General features: G+C 49.8%; 1 long non-coding RNA gene across 1 annotated transcript in view; it reads left to right on the top strand.

The window, feature by feature from the left end:
• LOC114691093 overlaps positions 1–21,118 on the top strand; it is a 44,812-nt gene extending 23,694 nt beyond the window's left edge. Inside the window, exons 3-8 of the long non-coding RNA XR_003734169.2 lie at positions 9,063–9,331; positions 9,951–10,057; positions 15,715–16,300; positions 16,416–18,747; positions 20,376–20,591; positions 20,965–21,118. This is a non-coding gene — a long non-coding RNA (uncharacterized LOC114691093). The remainder of the gene's footprint in view (positions 1–9,062; positions 9,332–9,950; positions 10,058–15,714; positions 16,301–16,415; positions 18,748–20,375; positions 20,592–20,964) is intronic.
• The last annotated feature ends 306 nt before the right edge of the window (positions 21,119–21,424 follow it).

Raw genomic sequence — 21,424 nt, 5'->3', positions numbered from 1 at the left:
GATGGGTGAGCATGGAAGACAGACACCGAGGCCAGGGAGGTACACAGGTTCCACAAACTGGCAAGGAGCAGCAGGGACAGCATTACATGCAGACCTCTCCCAAAGAGGCTATCACATTCTGTCTTTGTTTTATATTTCTGCCTTGAGGCAAAAGTTTCCATTTTTGCCCTGTCACAAAACAAATAGAGTGCACCCTGGCTTCAGCTAGATCACTTATGTAACGGGTTTCACGCTCTGACACTCCTTGACAGTTACAAAAAGTCGATGGAGTTGGGAGGTTCCGCTGGAACACCAGGAAGTGTGCTCTACAGTGAGTCACGGGAAGAATGCAGCTGCCAGGGGATGCATGAGCCCCTGCTTGCCCTTGGGAAGCCTGGGGGCACTCGGGGGACACATGAGAGGGCAGTTCAGTACCCTTCCCTCTCCACAGCCTGTGCACAAGGCTCCGTGGAAGCCTCACTTCCCTCTGCTGCTGCAGGCGATCTTTCTGCCTCCTTTCCCTTGATTAGAAACTTCTAGAAAAACATTCTCCCTGGGCTCCAGTGCCGTCTTCTCTATGCCCTTCCTCGAGCTCTGCTTTGGCCTGGATTGCTCTCACAGGGTCCAGTGCAGGGTCAACCCCGGAACTCCCTCAGGTTGCATCCCTCCTCTTTCTTGTCCCACCCAAGATCCAAGTTTTTCACCCTCCCTTTTTGCCTGTCCTTCCCCACTTCCTTCCTTCCCCTTCCTCCTCCTACTTCCACTACTCTTCCTTTTACCCCCACCCCTTTTTCCTTCCCATCTCCTATCCTCTTTCCTCCTCCTTCCTCTTCTACCCAGCCCCCATTACTTCCCTCTAACTCCTCCTGATTGGCTACCAGGCTGCTCTCCTTTCTGGCCCCTCCCACTCCAGTGCTCCCTTGAGCTCCCAGACCCTCCAGCCTCCGTTCAGGTGCTCTGAGAGCCCCTACTCCCTCAGCTCTGAGCCAGACTCTCCTCCTGCCCTCCAAGTCATCTCCTCCAAATGCCAGTTTACCGTGTCCTCTGGACCCCAAGCCAGCTCCTCCTTGTGCTTCCTCTAGCCAAGACTGTGTTCTCCCAGGAGCCACAAGAAAGTGCGGGCCTCCTGATGATACACTATGCCCCACCGGCTGCCTGACTGCCTCACACCCTTTTCTTTTGTAGTTTTCTTCTTGGGGGAGGGACCGCAAGCTCCAGCGATCCTCCTGTCTCTGCGCCTGCAGCTCTGAGGTTACAGGCACCACCATATCAGCATTTTGCATGCGTCCTGAAGATTCGAACTCAAGTCCTCATGTTTATACAGCTCTCTCTTGTATCCGGTGAGCCATTGGCCTGGCCCAGTTTCACGTTATTTTTTATCGACACACAATTGACCATGTCTGTGGATGCAGTATCATGTTTTGATGTATGTATACATCGTGTAACGATCAGATCAGGGTAGTTGGCGTCTCCATCACTCCCAACATTTATTTTTTGTTGTTATATTTTAGAAGAGCCGGGACAGAGGGCTTGGAATGTTCACAGAGCTTTCCTGTTTCCTTTTAACAGTCACACATCATTACCTAAAAATAATTACAAAGCTAGTTTCCCCCTCATGACAAATAATCTATGCTCATAGTAGAAAATTTGTGAATCAGAGATAAAGACCAAGAAAACAATAGAAAGCATCCACAGCTTCACCAACCAGGGATAATTGCTGTTAGCAGGGACATAGCCATGCTGTCTTTCAAAAATATAAATCTGTGAATTCACCTCAAAACATCTGCTTAAACTGTTTGATAGCCTGGTTTTTAAGCTTTTAATAATAAACATGTCTAGTTCTCTATGGAATCATATACACCTATGTGTTCTATTTATTCTAAAGGTACTAAGTGATTTATGTATTGGATAAAAACTTTTAAGCCAGTCGTAGAAAATGAACTTGGAAGAATGGCCTGCCAGAAGTCATAAAGTATGTTAGTACTGCCCTGACTCGGACAGTGTGGTGCAGAGTGGACCCAGACAGGAGAGGGGACTGGGAACGTGGAGACTTGACCCTTAGCAAGGAGGGGCAATGCAGATTTGTTGGGTCAGATGGAACTGTGTAGTAAATGGAATGAAATCGGGTATCTACTGTGGGGAAAAAAAAATGAAATTTCTGCCATACCTCCCATCCTTCATAAAACTCAGTTCCAGATATATACAATATTTTCATTTAAAAGACAAAACTAGACAAGTTTTAGAAGATAACAGATTATATGAACTTGACAGTGAGAGGTTCTCTAATCCAGACACAGAACAACCATGTTAAAAGTAAAGGCCTCTGCTGGGCATAGTGGTACACACTTTTAATCCCAGCACTCAGGAGGTGGAGGCAGGGGCAGGTGGAGCTCTGTGAGTTCCAGGACAGCCAGGGCTACATAGTGAGTCCTTGTCTCAAATCTAAAAAAAAAAAAAAAAAAAAAAAGGCAAAGAGGCCTCATTCATCAAATGAATCACAAGAAGAAGGGAGAAATCAAAAGCCACCAACTGGGAGAAAACGCCAACTACCCATTAAACCGACAAAGGCCAAGTGGAGTTCTCAGTTAAAGGCCACATGCAGTTCATAGCTAAAAGCCTTCTACAAATAAAATTCAAAGGAACACTGGGCAAAAGACATTCTACTCATCTGTTCTCATAAGCTTATAGTCAACAGCAGACACAGACAATACTGGACCTCAGAAATAAGCAAATCATAAGCTGATGGTACTGACTCATGCCTGGAATCCTGGCACTTGGGTAACAGGAGTGGGATTGCTAGATTTTAGACCAGATCAGCCTACAGAGAGGGAATGGCCCTATCTCAAAAAAAAAAGGGGGGGGGTAAAAACCCAGCATAATTTAGCAAGACCAAAATGAAAAGTAGAGACATAAAGCCAGGTAAGGGCTGTAGAGTCCTGTAGAGTATCTGTGGAACCCTTGTTGAGAAATTGAGAACTGAGCAAAAACCTGGATGAGGTAAGGTAGTAACCTGGGGCTGAGAGAAGAGCATTCTGGGTGGTGGGAACAGCGGCAAAGGGCCCAGCTTGTCAGATGAGTCTGATGAACCAGAAGAAAGCCAGTGTGGGCGGGGCAGAGTGGCCACCAGGAACTTGCAGGAGCAGAGGGCTTTGGGGTTATTAGGAAGACTATAGTAATCCAACTCGCAAGAGCACACCATGGGGAGGGCCAAAAGGAAGGGCTCATTTCTCCTCCTCACCTGGGCATAGCTCCCCTCCGTGTGCGGCCACCACACTGTTCCCACTAGGGGCTGTAAGTCCTGGAGCACGGCAAAATCATAGTCTCCCAGTCCAACTTGATTTTCCTTTATCAGTATTCTGTGTTCTTCATAGTCTTAGCCAGATCTTCTGGTTTTGCTTTACCGAGGTATACTTTATACACAATAAAGTTCACTTATTGAGTTTGATATTTTTAGTCATTGTGTGCACACACCACCCCATCCCACTGGTGATATAGTTTTATTCCATCTTGTCCCATTCGCTTCTCTGTTGCTGTGATAAAACACAAAACAAAACCAGCATGGGGGAAACAGCGTATTTGGTTTACAGGTTTGCAGTCCTTCATCAGGAGAAACCAGGACTGGAGCTCAAGGCGGGAATTGAGGCGGTGGCTGTGGAGGAATGCTTTTCCTGGCTGCCTGCCAGTCTCACATTCAGCGACCTTTCTTCTATCTCCCAGGACCACTTGCCCAGAGATGGCATTACTCACAGCGGCTGGGCCCTCTCACATCAACCAACAATCAGCAAAATGCTCCCACAGACATGCCTACACGCCAGTCTGAGGCAAGCATTTCCTCAGCTGAGGCTCCCTCCTCTCCCGTGACCCCAGCTTGTGTCATGTTGGTGAAAACTATCACCAGACATCTCCCTAAACAATTTCTTAGTATCTTTTTATAATCTAGGCCTTCTTCCAACCCCTGGCCTTAGGCCACCACTGACCTTTCTGTCACAATGGTTTCACCTGTGAAATAGCCTCACGTAGATTGAATTGTGCAGTACACAGTGTTCGGTGCCTGGCTTTGTCCACTTAGCATAATGTCCTCAACATTTCTCACGCTAATACAGCTATCAGTACGTGGTAGAATCCACTTCCTTAACAATCAAGTCAGCCCACTGACTACGATACTGCTTTCTAGAAAATGTAGCATTTATTGTGGATTGTGGAATTGTTGCTGCTCCTTACCTTTTTTGCTATTATTGCCATACATTTGATTTCTTTTACGACTTATTTACTTTTTATTTGTGGTGTGTGTGTGTGTGTGTGTGTGTACACCTTCATGGGTTTATGTGCACCACATGCGTGTGTGTATTACATGGTGCCAGAAGAGGTACGCCACATGTGTTATGCAAGCTGGAAGAGGGCACTGGATCCCTGGAACTAGAGTTACAGTGGCTGCTATAGCAACCAAACCCAGGTCCTCCCGGAGAGCAGAAAGTGCTCTTAACCATTGGGCTATCTCTCCAGCCCCAGGACTTGTATATATTTTATATGTCCAGCATTATAGTTGTCTTTAAAACAATTAACAAAGGGAAAAGTAATAGCCTTTGGCATTTACCCATGTATTTAGCTTCAAGTGTTCTCTCTTCTTCCTGTGCGATCCCAATGTCTATCTGGTATCGATTCCATTCAGCTTGAAGAACTTCCTTTATCAGTGTTGACATGGATATCTGCCTAAGAATGAATTCTCTCGGTGTTTATATTTCTAAAAGTTTAATCCTTTGTTTTTGAAAAACATCTCCAATAGATATACAATTTGGAGTTGACAGGTTATTTAAGGGGAGGGGCGTTGGTTTTCTTTCAACCCCCAAAAGATGTTTCATTGCCTCCTCCTCGTTATCTCCTTTGAGAAGTCAGCCATAATCAGTAGTGTTAATGTGGCCCTGCCCCCGGCCCTGGTTTTTAGTTTTCAAGATACTGATAAGGTTGTGTGTGTGTGTATGTGTGTGTGTGTGTGTGTGTGTGTGTGTGTGTGTAGGTCAAAAGACAATTTGTGGGAGTAGGTTCTCTCCTTCCACCATGTGGGTCCTGGGAATTGAACTCAGGTTTCCAGACTTGGTGGACAATGCCTTAGCCCACTGAGTCATCTTCGTGGATAGTTAGCATTTTTCTACGGAAATTTCTGTATGCACGCATGTATGTATCCTCTACATGTAAACCCCTAAACTTTGTAAGAACTGTATAAGCATCTGTATTTACTAATTCTAACATCTCTCTTACTTGAGGACTTGTTTCTATTGCTTTATAATTGTGAGTTGATTATTCTTAACCATAGGTTACATATTCCCATTTCTTATGTCTAAAATATTGTCGTGATCTTCTGGACACTGTGAATAATATCCAATTGCAAATATATTTTATACTCTCTTCCTTTAAAAGATATTGAATTTTGCTCTGATAGACACTGATCCTAGAGGGCTGAAAGTCCTCTCTTTCCTATGACCCTACAGTACAGCATTTGCCCTGGGGTAGAGTTGTTGCTCTGAAGGTGAGGTCCACTAGGATCACTCCAGAAGGCTTGCTGGAGGTCTTACTACCCACCCCCACCTCACCCCACCCCTGGGCTTACCTGAGCTCCTGCATGAACTGTGGTGACCCTGTTCTGTTCTCCTATCCCAGCAGCTTTAAGAAGTCTTCTCTTTGCATAGCGGCCCAGCCCTCAGCCATGTACCCACCAGGGCCGCTGTAGGGCCCTCAGGTAGAAAACCAGGTGCTTATCTGTAGCTCCCAAATAGAATATCCTCTTATAAAAAACACAGGTTTTCGCTGGGTGTGGTGGCGCATTCCTTTAATGCAGGCACTCATGAGGCAGAGGCAGGCAGATCTCTGTGAGTTCAAGCCCAGCAAGAGCTACACAGTCAGATCATGTACCGATAATCATTAAAACAACAACAAACCCCCTCAGACTGTGGGCCGAGGCAGCAGCTCCGTTGGTTAAGTGCTTGCTGCATACATGTGAAGATCCCCAGACTTCACATAAAACAGCTGGGGAAGGCAGCACATCTGTCATCGCAGCCCTGGGAAGGCAGAGACAGGAGGATTCCTGGGGCTGGCTGACTGGCCAGTCTTGCTGCATTGGAAAGTTTGGGGTTCAGTGAGAGATTCTGCCTCAAAAAGTAGGGTAGAAAGCGAGAGGAAGAAACTTAACATCAGCCTCTGGCATGCGCACATGCGCGTGCACACACAGAGAGAACACGGACTGCATGAGAAAGAGGAGAGGGGATGCATGAGGGCTTGTACTCAATTCATAGTAGTGTGAACATATCCTTACGCAACACAGTACCATGTACAATGTTTATATGTACAATGATTTTTTTTTTAAAGAACACATTGGAATAGTGCCCCCTCCAAGAACCTTATTTTAATCTATTCATTAGTCTTAAAGGCCTTATCTCTAAAGGGAGTCATGTACAGAGGTATTGGGAGTTAAAACTTCTACAGGAAAATGGGGGAGGGGCAGAATTCATCCCTACAAGCCATCTTGATCTCCAATTTGCTCCATACCAGTAGCCCTGCATTCACCTGAAAAGCGCCATGGTAGAAGTCTAAGCGGAACTGCCTGCCTCACCTTGTGTGGTTCCCTGCCCTCACCAGCCGCAGTCCTGGGCTGCCGTTACCCTACGATAGGAGACTGGTGTTTCCTGTCTTTTGTTGCTCAAGTCCAGTGACTAGTGGCTGGCAGTGTGAGCCCAGCTCCAGCTTTTGCCAGTTCTGTTCTGACTCAGCCATCAAGATTATTCCTGATGCCAAACAGACTCTCCTCACCACACCTGCGAGTCCGGGTTTCTTTTCCTGGTGTCATAGTCAAAGCCTGGTGCTGTACACACTGGCTTTGCTCTCCTCCAGCCTCCCCTCCCAGGGCAGCCCTGGCCTCCCCATTCTATAGCCCTGGGTGGGAATTGGGTATAAAACACTCTTCCTTTCACTTTTCTTGCCGCCTTTCCCCTCTGTGGCCTTATTTATTGTCCCCCTGCCCCCAGGAGGTTTGTTTGGGGGAAGTAAAAATAGAGACAAAGGTGGGGGTAGAAGAGAAAAGACATAGAGATGGCAATCAGGACAGGGGGGGGAGGGGCACAGAGTGGCCACAAAGGGATTGTCTCTGAGGCTGTATAGGAACCTGTGCATTGGCCCTTGAGTCTAAATGAAACCTTTGTAGAGTCAGAGTCATGGCTTCCCATCTGGACACCCAGGATGTGCTGGTCTAGGTCCTGGTGAAGAGGGTGCTCCTAGGCCGAGGGTAGAAAAGTGTCAAGACAGACTTTCTGAGTCCAGATAGTCTTGCTCAGCACCTGCCTGCTACTGTGTTGGGAATCCAACAGCCCAGGAAGCAGTGGTGGTCACCATAGGACTTTCCACCAGCCTGGGATGAGGTCACTGTGTGGAGGGTATGGTGGTTCGTGTTGAGTGACATCTTGTTAGGGTCTAGGATCACTTAAGAGAGAAACATCTGGGGATACATGTAAGGTAGTTTCTAGGTTGGGTTAGCTAATGCCAGTAGATCAGCCCTACTTACAGGTGGCCTCACTCATGGGCCAGTGTGCTGGACTGGCTAGAAAGAACCAAGTGAGCTCATACTAGCTTTCTTCTCTCTGTCCTTCATGTCTACAGCCTCACTGTGTCCAGCCACCTCACACTCCTGCCGCCAAGCCTTTCCCACCATGGTGCACAGTGCCGTCTTGCTATGAGCCAAAATCAATGCTTTTTCCTCCTTAGGTTGCATTGTGGCTTTTTTGCTTATTTGTTTTGTTTTTACATTTATATATTGCATGTGTGAGTGTGTGCACACTTGTGCATGGTATGCACGTAGAGGTCAGAGCACAACTCCTGGAAGTCAGTTCTCTCCTTCCACCATGTGGATTTTAGGACTGAACTCGGGTTGTCAGGCTTGGAGGCAAGTGCTTTTACCCACGGAGTCCTGCTGCTGACCTCAAGTTGCTGTTGCTGTGTGTTTTGTCGAAATGCAGGGAGCCTAGAGAGTGAAATCCTCCGGAGAAGACCCCTTCCTAATAGAGCAGTAAAACCTGCTCAAGCTGGGCAGTGGTGGCGCACGCCTTTAATCCCAGCACTCAGGAGGCAGAGGCAGGCAGATCTCTGTGAGTTCAAGGCCAGCCTGGGCTACCAAGTGAGTTCCAGGAAAGGCACAAAGCTATACAGGGAAACCCTGTCTCAAAAAACAAAACAAAACAAAACAAAAAACAAAAACAAAAAACCTGCTCAAGCCCTCGGCTCCTACTCCCCCACTCCGAGGTCTCCAGCTCCCACAGCTCTGTTTGCATTTGTTTGAACTGGCTTTGGGCTACTTGTCTGCAGAGCTGCAGGCCATCTCTGAGGACCGCTCCAGGCCTGGTAGCAGGATCCCCAGGACCCCTCCCGGGGTGCAACATGGTCACCAGCTGTGAAGTTTGGGGTTTCTAGTCCCCTCAGAATTCAGAGGGTGCTGCCGACAGGCCTCATCTGTACTTGAAATGAGGGAGCGATTGACCTTCTAGAAAGGTCTTTTTCTTGAAGTCAGATCCTCTAACACATTTATCCGTGGCACTCAGGACATCCAGGAGAAAATGTCCATACCCCCTTTTGATGTGGAGAGCCCCAGGGAGAGCCGACAGTCTTCAAGATTGGAGGCCCCTCCCCCACCTCCCAGTCCAATTCCCCCTAGTGAGTTTAAGTAGGTGGAACGGGAGGTGGGGGGTTGGATTTTCATTATCATCAGAAAGAAAGGAACGCTAAAGATATCAATAGAATGGAGTTTTATAAATGGCATTGTCTCAATTCATCACCAGTTAGTGTACACAGCGTTATTTTTATCTAAATTATTTTCAGAACAAGAATGAGATTCATATGTTAAATTAAACAACTGTTACTCTATTTAGTTTCATTTTATGGCTAATGAAACCATGAAGACAATGAGAACTTGTAATAGGTCTGGAAAATATTATTACTGAGCTGATAAAAAAGAATGTAAATACTGGCCTATAAATTAGCGAGGAACACTCAAGTAAGAAATATTTCTATTTTAACGTGAACTAACGAAAACAAATACTCCACAGAGAAAATGACAAGGAACAACTTGTTGCCAGGCAGGTGACAAATCAAGAAACATGAAGCTAAACTGAAGAAAGATGAGTCACTCACCAGGTGACGAAATCACGAAATGAAATTACACAGTGTCTCGTCTGATTTGTGCTGCCGTAACGGAATGTCTGAAGACAGATCATTTATAAAGAAGATCCATTTACTCTGGCTCATGGATCTACAAGGCCAAGAGCAAGATGCTACCATCTTTTCAGTTTCTGGTGAAAGCCACGTGTTTCCTGAGGTAGAGTAGAAAGTGCAAGTGACTGAGCGTGTGGGAGGCAGGGAGGGAACAGAGGGGTGGACCGGCCTTGTGACCGGACTCTCAAGTGTCCTCACCCAGTCTCAAGAGAAAGGCATGAATCCCTGTTAAAGGTCCCTCCTCCCAGCAAAGCCACCAAACTTGAACAGAGCTTTTGGTGGGAACAAACCACATCCCAGTCATCGCACAAACAAATATCGTATGCCCATTGGAAGAACCCTCTCCCAGAGCTCTCAGGGAGGGGAGGGCCACTCGCTTGCCCTTAATCACAATTACAATAGGAAGGTGTGGCCCTTACAGGGAGGGCTTTTTGGCTGATTGCTGTGGCATCCACTTCCACTTGCAAGGGCATGAACAATGAGAATCTCTCTCCCCGTTGGCAGCAGCCTGGTTTGCAAAATGAGACACAGGTCCAAAGCAGCCACTGAGACAAGGTTCTGCCCTGCCCCTCTGCCCAGCTTTGCTCACTTGTGACACCGAGGCCCAGGTCACAAAGCCTCTCTGTGTCTGCTCATGGTCCTGCCTGAAGTCTAGTGGCTTGTCTGTGTTGACAACGACCTTCTCTGGCTGATTTCTTGGTCACATTTCTGACTACTCCTAGGTCCCCTCTGCCTGATCCCCTCTCTTCTGCCTCTTCGCATGACCAGGAAGTAGTGGACAGAAAGCACCCACCTCAGAGGATGGAGCCTATGCCTGTTTGTCCTTGTGGTGAGGATGGTGAGGGATGGGCAGTTCAGGACAAATTCCCCTGCGGCCACCCTTTCTGTCCCCAAATCTTAGAATAGTCACAGAAGCTCAACCCAGAGATCCTGCCACCAGACTGCAATGGAGGGCTCAGTGAAGTCACTGAGCTAAATCACTCCCTGGATAGAAAGGAAGGTCTGTTGGGGATCAAACTGCCAAGGCTACTTCTTGGGGTGGGATTCAGGGGGCAGAGAGAAGCAAAATGTCAGAAAAGCAAGCAGGGGATGGCTTTGAGCTCACACAGGCTGTTGGGAACTAGATGCCCTGTCCAAAGTAGTTGACCTTCCTGGGATGGGATTAAGGGAGGTTCCTGGTAAACAGAAACTGCCTTAGAGATCTGCCTTTCTGGTAAACAGAAACCGACCTTTAGGCTTCAGTTAACCGGCCAGAGTCCTTCTGTTCAGGACATTGTCACCAGCACGGCCATTTTGAGGGTCTGCTTTGGAGGTCCAAAGACACAGACCACCCTTTCTGTCTCTTCCTTCTTTGCTTCCAGCCTTCCTTGTTCAATGCACCTTTTCTTCTATTCTGTCAACACTAATTATGAGTGCTGAGTGTATAGCTGCTAATAAGACAGACAAGCCTTCTGTCCTCGGGGATCTAGTCCAGAGGGACAGACAGACATTAAGTCCACCAACAAAGGAACCACTGCTGTGCATATATAGGAGAGGAAAGCTCAGGGAAGAAGCACAGGGCACTGTGCCATGGACTAACAGGGTCAGTTTAATTTGGGTGCTCTGGGAAGGTCTCTTAGAGGGAGTGATAATTAAGCTCCCTGCTGCAGGCTGTGCTGGAGTCATCCAGGGAAGTGGGAGGGACATTGTCCCCAGCAGAGGGGACAGCAAGGGCAAAGACCCCGAGGTGAGCTTGGAGTGTTCAAGGAGCTGGAGGCATGCCAATAAGGCTGGAACATCCAGAGAGAGGAGGAGATTGACACAGGAGACGCGTGGGGAGAAGGCAGGTGATCAGACGTGATTTACTTTTAAGAGTGGCAAGAAACCACTTAAGGATTTCTTAGGTAGTGGAGGAAGAAAAGCAGGTTTGCATTTAAATTTGGGGGGAGACAGGGCTCCTGTGGAGTGCGCCAGGAGGAGGCCTCTAGTCCCAGAGATCCCAAGAGCACTAGGTCTTCCTCAGGGCAGGGCGGGGGTAGGATAGGGGGTGGGAGTGGGGTGGCCAGAGACAAATGGGTAGCTTCAAAAGGCATTTAGAAGTTTGACCTTGAGACTTCAGAAATGAAGGAATAAGAAAGTAGAGATGCAGCGGCAGTGTGCCGTGGGGATGTACTTCCCCTTTGGAAGGCAGAAGCATTGCTGTTTTATAGTTAAGTGTGGCCAGTGCTTTGCTAGAGGAGCACAGAGTCATGCAAGGTCACTCGCACGGTGTTCACAGCTAAGTGAAACCCCTGGGCTTAGGCTCTGCTTGGTGTGCATCCTTCCCCTTGTGTGGGCTAAGGCATGGCTCTGAGGACCTTCCTCAGGGTGGGATGCAGGCTTCATGGCTGTCCTGTTACACTTTGTCATCTTAGGAGGGGAACAGCGCTGGGAAAACCATCCTGGAGTGGTGGAGGTGTCCGTAACACAGTGAGGGACCCGTGCCCCGAAGACAGCATGCCTCCTCCCCTCTCTAGTTTCTATTTCTGCCTCCTCCGGTCACTTTTGCCCTTCACATACTATCCTCATTATCAAAGCCTGCATCTTGAAAACTGACAGTGACATTGCTTATCTCTGTACATCATGGGTCCTTAACATCCCCTTATTAAATTGGACTGCCTATGGTATATGATCTACCCGCCTTACTATTCTCTAGGGGCAGGCCCGTGCCCTTGCCCCTGGGACCCCTCTCCTCACCTAGCAGATAATCTGTACCCTGTCCTTTCTTGGCTACTATATCTGAAGTTTGCTGCAACCCATTCTCTTTGCCCCACCTTCCTAGGTCAATCTGTACCCCATTGCTGCTCATCAGATTACTAAGAAGCTATTACTCACCAGCAACCTGTCCCTATTCACTTTCCTGCTCAAAACCCTTCAGAGATGATCTATGGCTCACTGGAAGAGCTACAAACCCATTTGCTGGCTGGAACACCAAGCTTTGGTGGAAGTCTTTCTGAGAGCCTTTGTGCTGTTCATTCTGTCTCCACATCCCTGTCCCCAACCACCTCTCACTTCCCCACACTGCGCAGACCACCTTGGAAAAGCTTCCCAGGCTCCCCTCCCTCATCCCATCCATCTTAGAGAGTCTCAGCTTCCTGGGTTCTTCCAGCACTGGGTCTGTCCTCCACCATTTACCTACAGACACCCGCCTGGTCCCATCATTACTTGTGTAGGAGTAGAGAGCAGAATGGGAGGATGGGCCAGCTCCAGGAGCAGTTGCTCAGATGGCTGCAGAATGTTTTGTGCGAGGTGATCCCAGCACCCAGGGAGAAATGTCCACACTGGCCTTCTCATCCGGAAGCCCCTGGCAGGCAAGGTCTCAGGGGGCTCGTTTCTCTGTCTGCTGTGTTCAGTACAGGACATGCAAGTGCAGGCACTCAGGTGATGTCTACCTAGTGAGCAGCTGGGTAATGAATGAATTTCACTGCTACTGGGATTCTGGGGAAGGGATTAAAGTAGCCAAGGGAAGTTTCTGCAAGCAGGTGGGGTTGGTGGAGCAACAAGGGAGGGCTTGGACCAGGAAAAGGAGGGAGGGTGGTGATAGAGTTTCTGTGGGAAGAGTGGAGACCGGCAGGAAGGATGGGGCACGGGGTTGGCTTAGAGAGGGACAGTGCTCCTGTGGGATAGCTTCTGTCTGAGCAAGAAGAGTCAAAGCTATGGTTGGGTGCTGGAGCCATAGGGAGAGCCAGCCTCCCTAGACCCTGCCCCACTAGGGCGTAAACACTGGGCTTGCTTATCCTACCTCTTAGGATCTTCAGGGAAGAGGCCTAAGGAAAGCGCTTTCCAGAACAGGACCAGTGGCTTGACCAGTATGAGAGAAGTTGGAGCAGGAGGGGGGCACTGAGAACCTCTTTCTACATGCCAGCTCATGGTTTCATGTTTGTCAGGTCTCAGGAGGGAACTGGGAAGGTGACATCTTATTCCTAGAGGGTACAGAGCCACTGTCAGGGTAGGTGGGCTGGTAAGTAGGGGTTGGGACTGATGGCAGGAAGTAGGAAGCTGAGCAGCCTTCGGAGGCAGGACTTGGGGACTTCTCTGATATGTGGCTGGAGAGAGGGAAGTCACGGTTGTCTCTGAAGAGCCACTTGTGGGGTCCTGCTCCCCTAATCTAGCACAGAGTAGAGCTGTGTCTCCAGTTCTTGGACAGGGTACTAGTCATGGGAACACAGCTTTCTCGTTTGCACAAGAGCTCTGCTTCCGCTAATGGTGTCCTGGCCTTGCCATCTGAGCCCTTGTCCTCCCACATATCCTGTTCTCCACCACTCCTGTACCAGCACTCTGAGGTCCAAATACGTGGAGCAATTAAATGTCAGCCCATCTTCTCCATAGGTCCTCCTTCAAGGCTATACTTTTTTCCTCTCCTGCTCTCTCTCTCTCTCTCTCTCTCTCTCTCTCTCTCTCTCTCTCTCTCTCCCTCTCTCTCTCTCTGCCCATGGAAGACATTTTATACTCAAACCACACTACAGACCTTTGAGGATTGGATGAGACCCACTCACATTAGGCAACTGTTTTATGGACCTATTAATACAAATGTTAATCTCATCTTTAAAAATGTCCTTGGAGACACATTCAATACAGTGACCAAATAGTTAGACACTCCTCGTCTCAGTCAAGTTAACACATAAAATTAGTCACCATAGCTTCTTTAAGAAAGTCTCCATTTGAGAAGAGACCTCGGGAGGACTGAGGCTATGCAGGATTAGATAGATCATCCAGGTGAACGGACAGCATGTTCAAGGACCTCGAGGCCGAGACACAGTTGACACTGTCACAGAAAGCAAGGAAGCCAGTGTGTCTGGAAAAGAATGGCCAGGTGATAGGGGTGAGGTGAGAGAGGCGGTGGGGTGGGTGGGATTGGGCTCATTGGTTGCTTCTGTGGTGGAGATTGGGAACTGAGATTAAAAGATACTGAAGAAAGATTTACACAGAGATACTATGGGTCTTTGCTTGGTTGGATTTTATTTTTCCCCTTGCTTTGTTTATTTTTTGAGGAAGGATCTTATATATCCCAAACCAACCTAGAACTCTCTATGTAGCTAAAGGTCACCTTCACCTGGAAGTTTTGATCCTTCGGCCTCCCAACCTAGGGTTATAGGTGTACTCCATCACACCCAGTTTTGGTAGTGCAGAGGGCCAAACCCCAGGCCTCATGCACGCTAAGCAAGTACTCTACCAACTGAGCTATCCCGTTAAAAGGATGTCTTTGAAGGGTGGCTCTGGTCACTTGTGGAGATGGGACTCTGGACAGCTAGTGTAGAAACAGGGATCTTGTGAGAAGGTGGTAGGGTCATGTCTTGAAGAGGTGGTAAGAAGCAGCTAGAACATTGGTTCTCAACCTTCCTAATGCTGCAACCCTTTAATACAGTTCCTCATGTTGTTGTGACCCCCAGCTATAAAAATTTTTTCATTGCTACTTCATAAATGTTATTTTGCTAATTAATACTGTTATTAATCATAATGTGAATATCTGATATGCAGGATATCCGATATGGGACCCCCCCCCCAAAGGGGTTGTGAGCTGACAGGTTGAGAACTGCTGAGCTAGAGGCTTCTAAAGACCCAGCAATGTGCTGAGAAATGAGTTAGGAGACCCAGGAGGACCCAGGGGGATATTTCCCTGGAGCTGGATTTTCATTTCCTCATATAGGAACAAGGGCATCCCCACAGGGAAAGCCTGCAGCACCGTGCAGGCTTGTAGCAAGCACTGGGGGAGTGACCGTATGAAATAAAGAATTGGGAGAAGCCGTGGGAAGGGTGGGGAAGACACAGTGAATGCCAAAGAGTGTCTTCAGGGGCAAGGTCCATGTGAGAGAGGCAGGGGCTGCCACACTCCCTTCCCATGACAGCCCTTACGAGCCTGCTCGATGGCCTGAATTCCAAGCTTGTGTGACTCAGTGTAAACCCATCAGAAGCATGGACCTCCCTTCCCCATCCTCCCTCCTGCTTGTTCTGGCACAAGCTGCAGCCAGGCAAGGAAGGCAGGAGAGAGCTGGGGAACAGGATTCAGGGGTTTCCCGGGGAACCATGCTATGGGGGTGGGAGGGGGAGGGGGTAGACCAGGCAAAGCTGCGAGCAGCTGGAGCCCGGGGTCTCCCACAGCAATTCTCCAGCCTGTGCAAGAGAGCGAGCCCACAGCGAGATGCCTGTGGCCCTGGAGTCCCCTCCAGCTTTTGGGGCTCCCAAAGTGAGCATCCAGAGGGGAGGTCCACCCGCTCAGCAGGGTAGGAGAGGATTCCCCTCCTCTTCCTCCCGAGAGTGAGCACAGCTCCCCGCCCCCCACAGGAAGGCAACATAGATCTCTCTTACAAAGGCGCCCTCAGAACCTTACAGCCCTGTCGCCAGGTCCTTCTCTGCAGTTTGCCCCAGGTTGTCTCATCCTACATTCTCTTCCCTACCCTGGACAGCTGCTGAGCTGGGCTGCGGGTGTCTTCAGGCAGCCTCTGCTAATGAGCTCTGTTGCTTTGGCAGGTAGACAGCTCTTCCTTGACTCCCTTCAGGAAACACAAAACATGGGCCGACCTGAGCTGGGACTTAGCTGAGAAGCAGAACCATCCAATCAACAGTCCCTCAATGTTCACCCAGCTGGGACCTCTCTGCTCCCTGGCTAAGGCCTCAGGGACCTCCAGGTAGAGTGGGAAAGACCCAGGCTACTGGGGAGCAGGGCTCCTGGAAAGCTTTCCTACCTTCATTCTGGGAGCAAGGGTCACCGAAGTTGTTTAAGACCATGGAGGTGGGGGGAGGGTGCAAATGGGGCCTGGCTTGGAGCCTCCACCTTTCCTCATCATACCATGGTATCTGCTGAAGCTGATCAGAATCCAGGCCTTAGCCCAGAGGTGTCCAGAGACGGCATCTTCTGGAAGGCTCTTGGTGAGTCTACAGGGGGAATTGGGTGTGCTGATGCTGTGGAATCCAGGACACAGAAGATCCTTGCAATGGCTGAATCCCAGTCATCCCAGGGGACCATAAAATCCTCACAGAGCGGGAGAGGAGAGAGACTCCAGCTGCCTCACACATCAGGGCACGTGACCCATCTGCTCTCTACCCGCCCCGGCAGGTAAGAATGAGATTGACATGGGGTGTGTAGAAGTGGGTGCAGCTGGGATCCCTGTCACCTGCCCGCCTGCATCCCGGGGCCCTGCCTCCTTCCACTTCCCTCTCCTTCTCTCCAGGTCCCGCCTCTGCTTTCTTGAACCCATCTGCAGATGCAAGCCCTGGCCTGGGAGGGCCGGCACCCCCTGCAGCCCTTCTGAAGCTGCCTCCTTTGGATCTTTTTGCGGTCTGGGCTTGCTGTTCTCTCGACAGTAGTCAGGAAGCCCTTACCCCAAAAAGTATCTACGGGGGGCGTGGCCTACAGGGGGGCTCCAAGGGTTCCAGGTGAGTCATACCAAACCCAAGATTACCAGGTGAATCCACACATCCTTGCCATATGTTTGTGTTGCTGGGTGACCACAGGTCAAGCCCTAAAGCTGTGCTTCTCAACCTTCCTAATGCTGTGACCCCTTATACAGTTACTCATGTTGTGGTGACCCCTAACCATAAAATTGTTAAATTGCTACTTCATAACTAATTTTCCCCTTTATGAATTGTAAATATCTGATATGCAGGTTATCTGATATGTGACCCCCAAAAGGGTTGTGACCCACAGGTTGAGAACTGCTGCCCTAAGGCTTTCTGCGCCCCAGTCACCTCCTACCTGTAGCCCTTGCCTGGTAGGCAGTGTTCATTGAGAGTGGCTCCAGTCTAGGCCAGAGAAGACCACTTGGGTGGATGTTGCTGGCCACCGTGGGCACTCCCGGCAGGACGGTCACTCGGTATGTCCAACCCTCCCTGTGCATCGAGGAGACATGAGATCCGAGACAGGCCTGGCTGTCGGTGTGCAGACCGGGGACTGGGAAACCACAGTTGATCGGACGGATCCCAGCAGCCATGCGAAGAGAAGATGATGAGCTTCTGCCCAGGATGAGGTGCCTGGCATCTGCCCTCTCTTAGCCTGAGTGGCCACTACCTGCTTCCTCCCGCGAGTCACTACAAATCCTTCAAATAAAATCCTTGACTGTTCATGTAAACAGAGTGGATACCTTTACTTACCGCTGATTCAGAGCCCTCTAGAGGGAGGAGGGGGGATTGCACACGCTGGAGTAAAGGGCCCGACCTGGGAGAAATCTGTCACCGTCCTGAGAGGAGGCCACTTGGGTGCGTTGACGAGGGTCCATAGTCAAGGGCCGCCGAGTTAAAATCCAGAGGAACTATCTAAAGGTGAGTGCCGTGTGGAGATAAAGATCAGAGGATCGACATAACATAGAAAGATTTAAAATCACCGGGTCCTCAGTTTCCAGAGGTGGTAAGGACAGGTAATGACAATTTGACGGAGTTGGGGATGCCTCTGCAGCTGTGGTGAAGTCACAGCCGGTCGGGGGTGACCACATGGGTATCCATCTCATTCCCCTCCTCCCCCATCCCACCAAGGTTGAAAGGCCCCAAGCACAGAGGAGGCCAGGCTCGGTGCCTTTCCTTATCTGGATCTTTCTACGCTCTACATCCAGGTGCGGGGTGGGGGGCAGCCCAAGGCGAGGGGTACAGCGTCAATCTCATTGTCAACAAAGCCACAGACCTTGAGAAATGAAGCCCCCAGAAGGCTCCATCCCCGTGCAGAAGCCACAGGAGGCAAATCTAAGGCGGCGCGTGAGCGGGTGTGCGAACCTCGCTGAGCTCAAGTGAGCCTGAGTGGGGCTGGGAGTGCGCTGCGGAGGTTCGGGGAGGAGAGCTGAGTTCACAGGTCAGAATCGGGAACCATAGGTGTGGGGGGCAAACGCCCCCACTTGGAGACAGGCAGACATCAGCAGAGAAGGCATGTCCTCGACGGGCCACCTTACAAGGCTGACTCATCTTGTGACCACAGGCCCTGATGCTCCCGGACCTCCCCATTCTGACCCCCAAACACAGCAGATTCTCTAGGCTGCCAGCCCCCGCGTGCGAGTGGCAACGGTGTGCATGGCTCACGGGCGGCATCGTGCGGTCATCGTGGGGCAGTTCCCTTTACAGCCTCCATTGTGAGTTACTCTAGAGGACAGCAGTCTTTCCCAGCAGATTAGGAAAGCAAAGCCGTCCCATCCCAAAGGGCGCAGAGCCTGGGGCGGGGTGGCAGTATGTGGGAAAGGTTGATAATGTGAGGCGTCCTTCAGTGAGCTTGTTTACAGCTCGCTCATCACTTGGGACGAATCACCCCCTCAAAATGGGTTTCTGCGTCTACAATCTGGACATTTGACTGCCCTTTGCTCTTTAGTCGAGTATCTCAAGTCACAGTTCTGCTCCTTCGGGGAGCTGTTCCCGTTAGAAGGAATCTTTCAGAAAAGATTTCAGCTTCCGATGTACATAGGAAGAACCTGGCCTTCTGAGCCGGTCAGATCTGGAGCCAGAGATCCCAGTCTTCCTGTACTAGCTGTGTGCTCTCGGGACAGCCGCGAACCCTCCCAGGGCTTGTCTCCTCATCCACAAAAGAAGGTAATAATAACCCTTTCCTTACAGGGCCGTGGGTCCCATCTCAGAGCTGACATGCCATCTGTGTATGGAGGACACAGGAGTTCAGGTGGCCACCCTTTCGGGGAGCAGGGGGTGGAGAGACCTGAAGAAGGCAGAGGGCGCTGTTCTGTTGCAGTTCCCGAAGTCCCAGAGTTCAAAGGAGCTGGGAGGGATAGGCGTCCAGCTGGAGAGGCAGAGCCTGGAGGGCTCCCCCACCTGTGGAGCATCACGTCTGGGCATAGGAAGCAAATAAGCAGAGTGGCCAAGAGAAATCAAGAAGGAGAGGGAAAATGGAGAGGCAACAGGAGAAAGCTCTCCAGATGGCTAATTTCCCCTCTCAAGAGGCTCAAGGTGCCGCTTGGGCACTGGGCAGGGTGCCCCTTTCCCAGGAGCTGAAGGCTGGGATCTGATCCATATGGGCGGGCATATGAGCCCTGCAGACTATGCAGATAAAGAGGCTTTGCTCCAATCGCCTTCCTCTTGTAGACCTCACGATGGGTATAGAGGAATGTGTAGGGGGCATCTCAGCTACCACCGGCTCCCTCCCAGGCTCACCCCTCCTAACCGGCAAGCAGAACTAGGGCACAATGCTAACATCAGAATGGGAGCTGTTACAACATGGGATGGGTTTGTGGGTGTGAGGGCCCCCTGAGATCCGGAATCTGGGAGAAAGAGGCTGGAGAAATCAGCAGCAGTGAAGAGACCTAAGGGCTTCCCGGAAGTCCAGCTGGAGGGGGGGGGGACATCAAAGGTGGCTGGAGTTATCGCTTCCCATAAACATAACACATGACCCTGCACACCGACATGACGTCAGCAGCTCCGTTCACCTGCCCCACCTGCCAGCCCACCCTCCCCTCTTCACTCTACAAAGCCTCTCTGCTGCCCCAAAGGTGGCCTGGTCCAGCAGCAGCAGCTGGGGTGGGGGTGGGGGTGACAGTGGGAACACCACAGAACTCCCTGAACGAAGCTGGAAGTCACATGTAGGGGACTGGACAGGTGTCATTGATGCTTTCCTTACATCTGTGCCCTTAGTGCTGGGGAGCTGCTGACCCCAGCTAGACAGCATCTCTTCTCTGGACTCTTGTCTCCCTCCTTATCCTTTCTCTTTCTCTCCCCCACTTCCTTTCTCATCCCTTCCCTCTTTCTTTCCCAGAGTCTGTGCCTTGTCCAGCCAGGAGTCATCTCAGATCTGATTCTGCCCTTCGAGATCCTGGGATCAGTGCACAGCCATCCTGAAGGCTGTGCCCTTTAGAGGCGTGGTCAGGGCATTCAGGATGGGAACAGAGCCTGTAGACTAGTGGTCTGGGACATGGCTCCTTTGCTGAGAGAACAAGAAGTCCCTCTTTGAACACCTTTATGTCAAGGCTGCAGGGCCGTTAAAACAATCCAGGGCTCAGTCTTTCAGGGCAGAGGTTCTCAAAGTAGGGACCACTTTGGGACCTTCAGCTCAGCATCACACTGGATATTGGCAGGAGCTTCAGTCTGGTGCGTTTGTTTGTTTGTTTGTTTGTTTGTTTGTTTGTTTTTTGTTGTTGTTTTGTTTTGTTTTTGTTGGTTGGTTGGTTAGTTTTGAAATGTCTTCAGAGAGCCTGTTGTTCAACCATTTTCAGCACCCGATGCCTTCAACCAGAACTGAAGGTGGAACCCAGGGACATCATAAAAAGCCTCCGCTCACACCGTTCCAGGCTTCAGCTTGGGTGGATTCATGAGAAAGGAATCCAGGTATTGACATTTGGAAATGGGAGTTGCTGAATGCCTAAGGAGTGCGGTTCTACAGCAGTACCCTGGGAAAGACAGAGAAAGAAAAAAGCTAAAGGAAAAACTAGGTAGGACTTCCCTCTAGGTAGAGAAGCAGCTGGCAGCTGGGGGGTTGGGGGGGCTTGGAACCCAGGCACTGGGGCAGCTGTTGAGGTGGTTGGGGCAGTCAGTTTCCTGTATTCTCATTTTTACCCCGCATCTGAATGAAGGAAATGGAGTCCATTTCTATGAGCCGTGAGATCAGAAGGACATAGGATAATTGGCTGGAGTGGGTGGAAGCCCCCTTGGGTGTCCATTTCTGCAGCAAAGAAAACCACATTGCGAGCACTCATTGGAAACTCAGGGAAGTCCGTCCTAAGAAGGTTCTCCCTTCTCATGTGCTGTGCATGTAAAGTACTGCTGGGGTTTTGTACTAGTCTCTTTTTCTTTTTTTCCTCTCAGTTTTGAAGTATTGCAACCTTACAGCAAAATACAAAGAGAAATAGAACAAGGACCTCGTACCCTGCCCAAGAAACAACAGAAGCTAACATTTTGCTGCATTTGCATCAGATTCTTAAAACAAACAACAACAACAATAAAAGACCTTGAACACCTGCTTCGGTGCCCTTTGTGCCCCTTTCTCTCTTCAGACACACGGCTGCTATCCCGCAATCAGTGGGTATTTTTCTGACACATGTGCTCTCCCCCATATTACCCATAAATTGCACCTAGCAATACTCTGAGTGCTTTTTATTTTTACATAAGTGATGTCACAGTGACCCTATCCTTTGGGAACTTGCTGTGTTTTTTTTTTTAAATCCAGTATTGTGTTTCCAAGCACACTCATTTTAACTTCTGAATAAACTGGACAGTACAAGAAAACCACAGTTCATGCCCCCACCTCCGATGGACATTTCAGTTT

The sequence above is a fragment of the Peromyscus leucopus genome, chromosome 3, assembly GCF_004664715.2.
Source record: "Peromyscus leucopus breed LL Stock chromosome 3, UCI_PerLeu_2.1, whole genome shotgun sequence".
Classification (NCBI taxonomy): domain Eukaryota; kingdom Metazoa; phylum Chordata; class Mammalia; order Rodentia; family Cricetidae; genus Peromyscus; species Peromyscus leucopus.
This window is presented reverse-complemented; position numbering and strand designations above follow the sequence as displayed.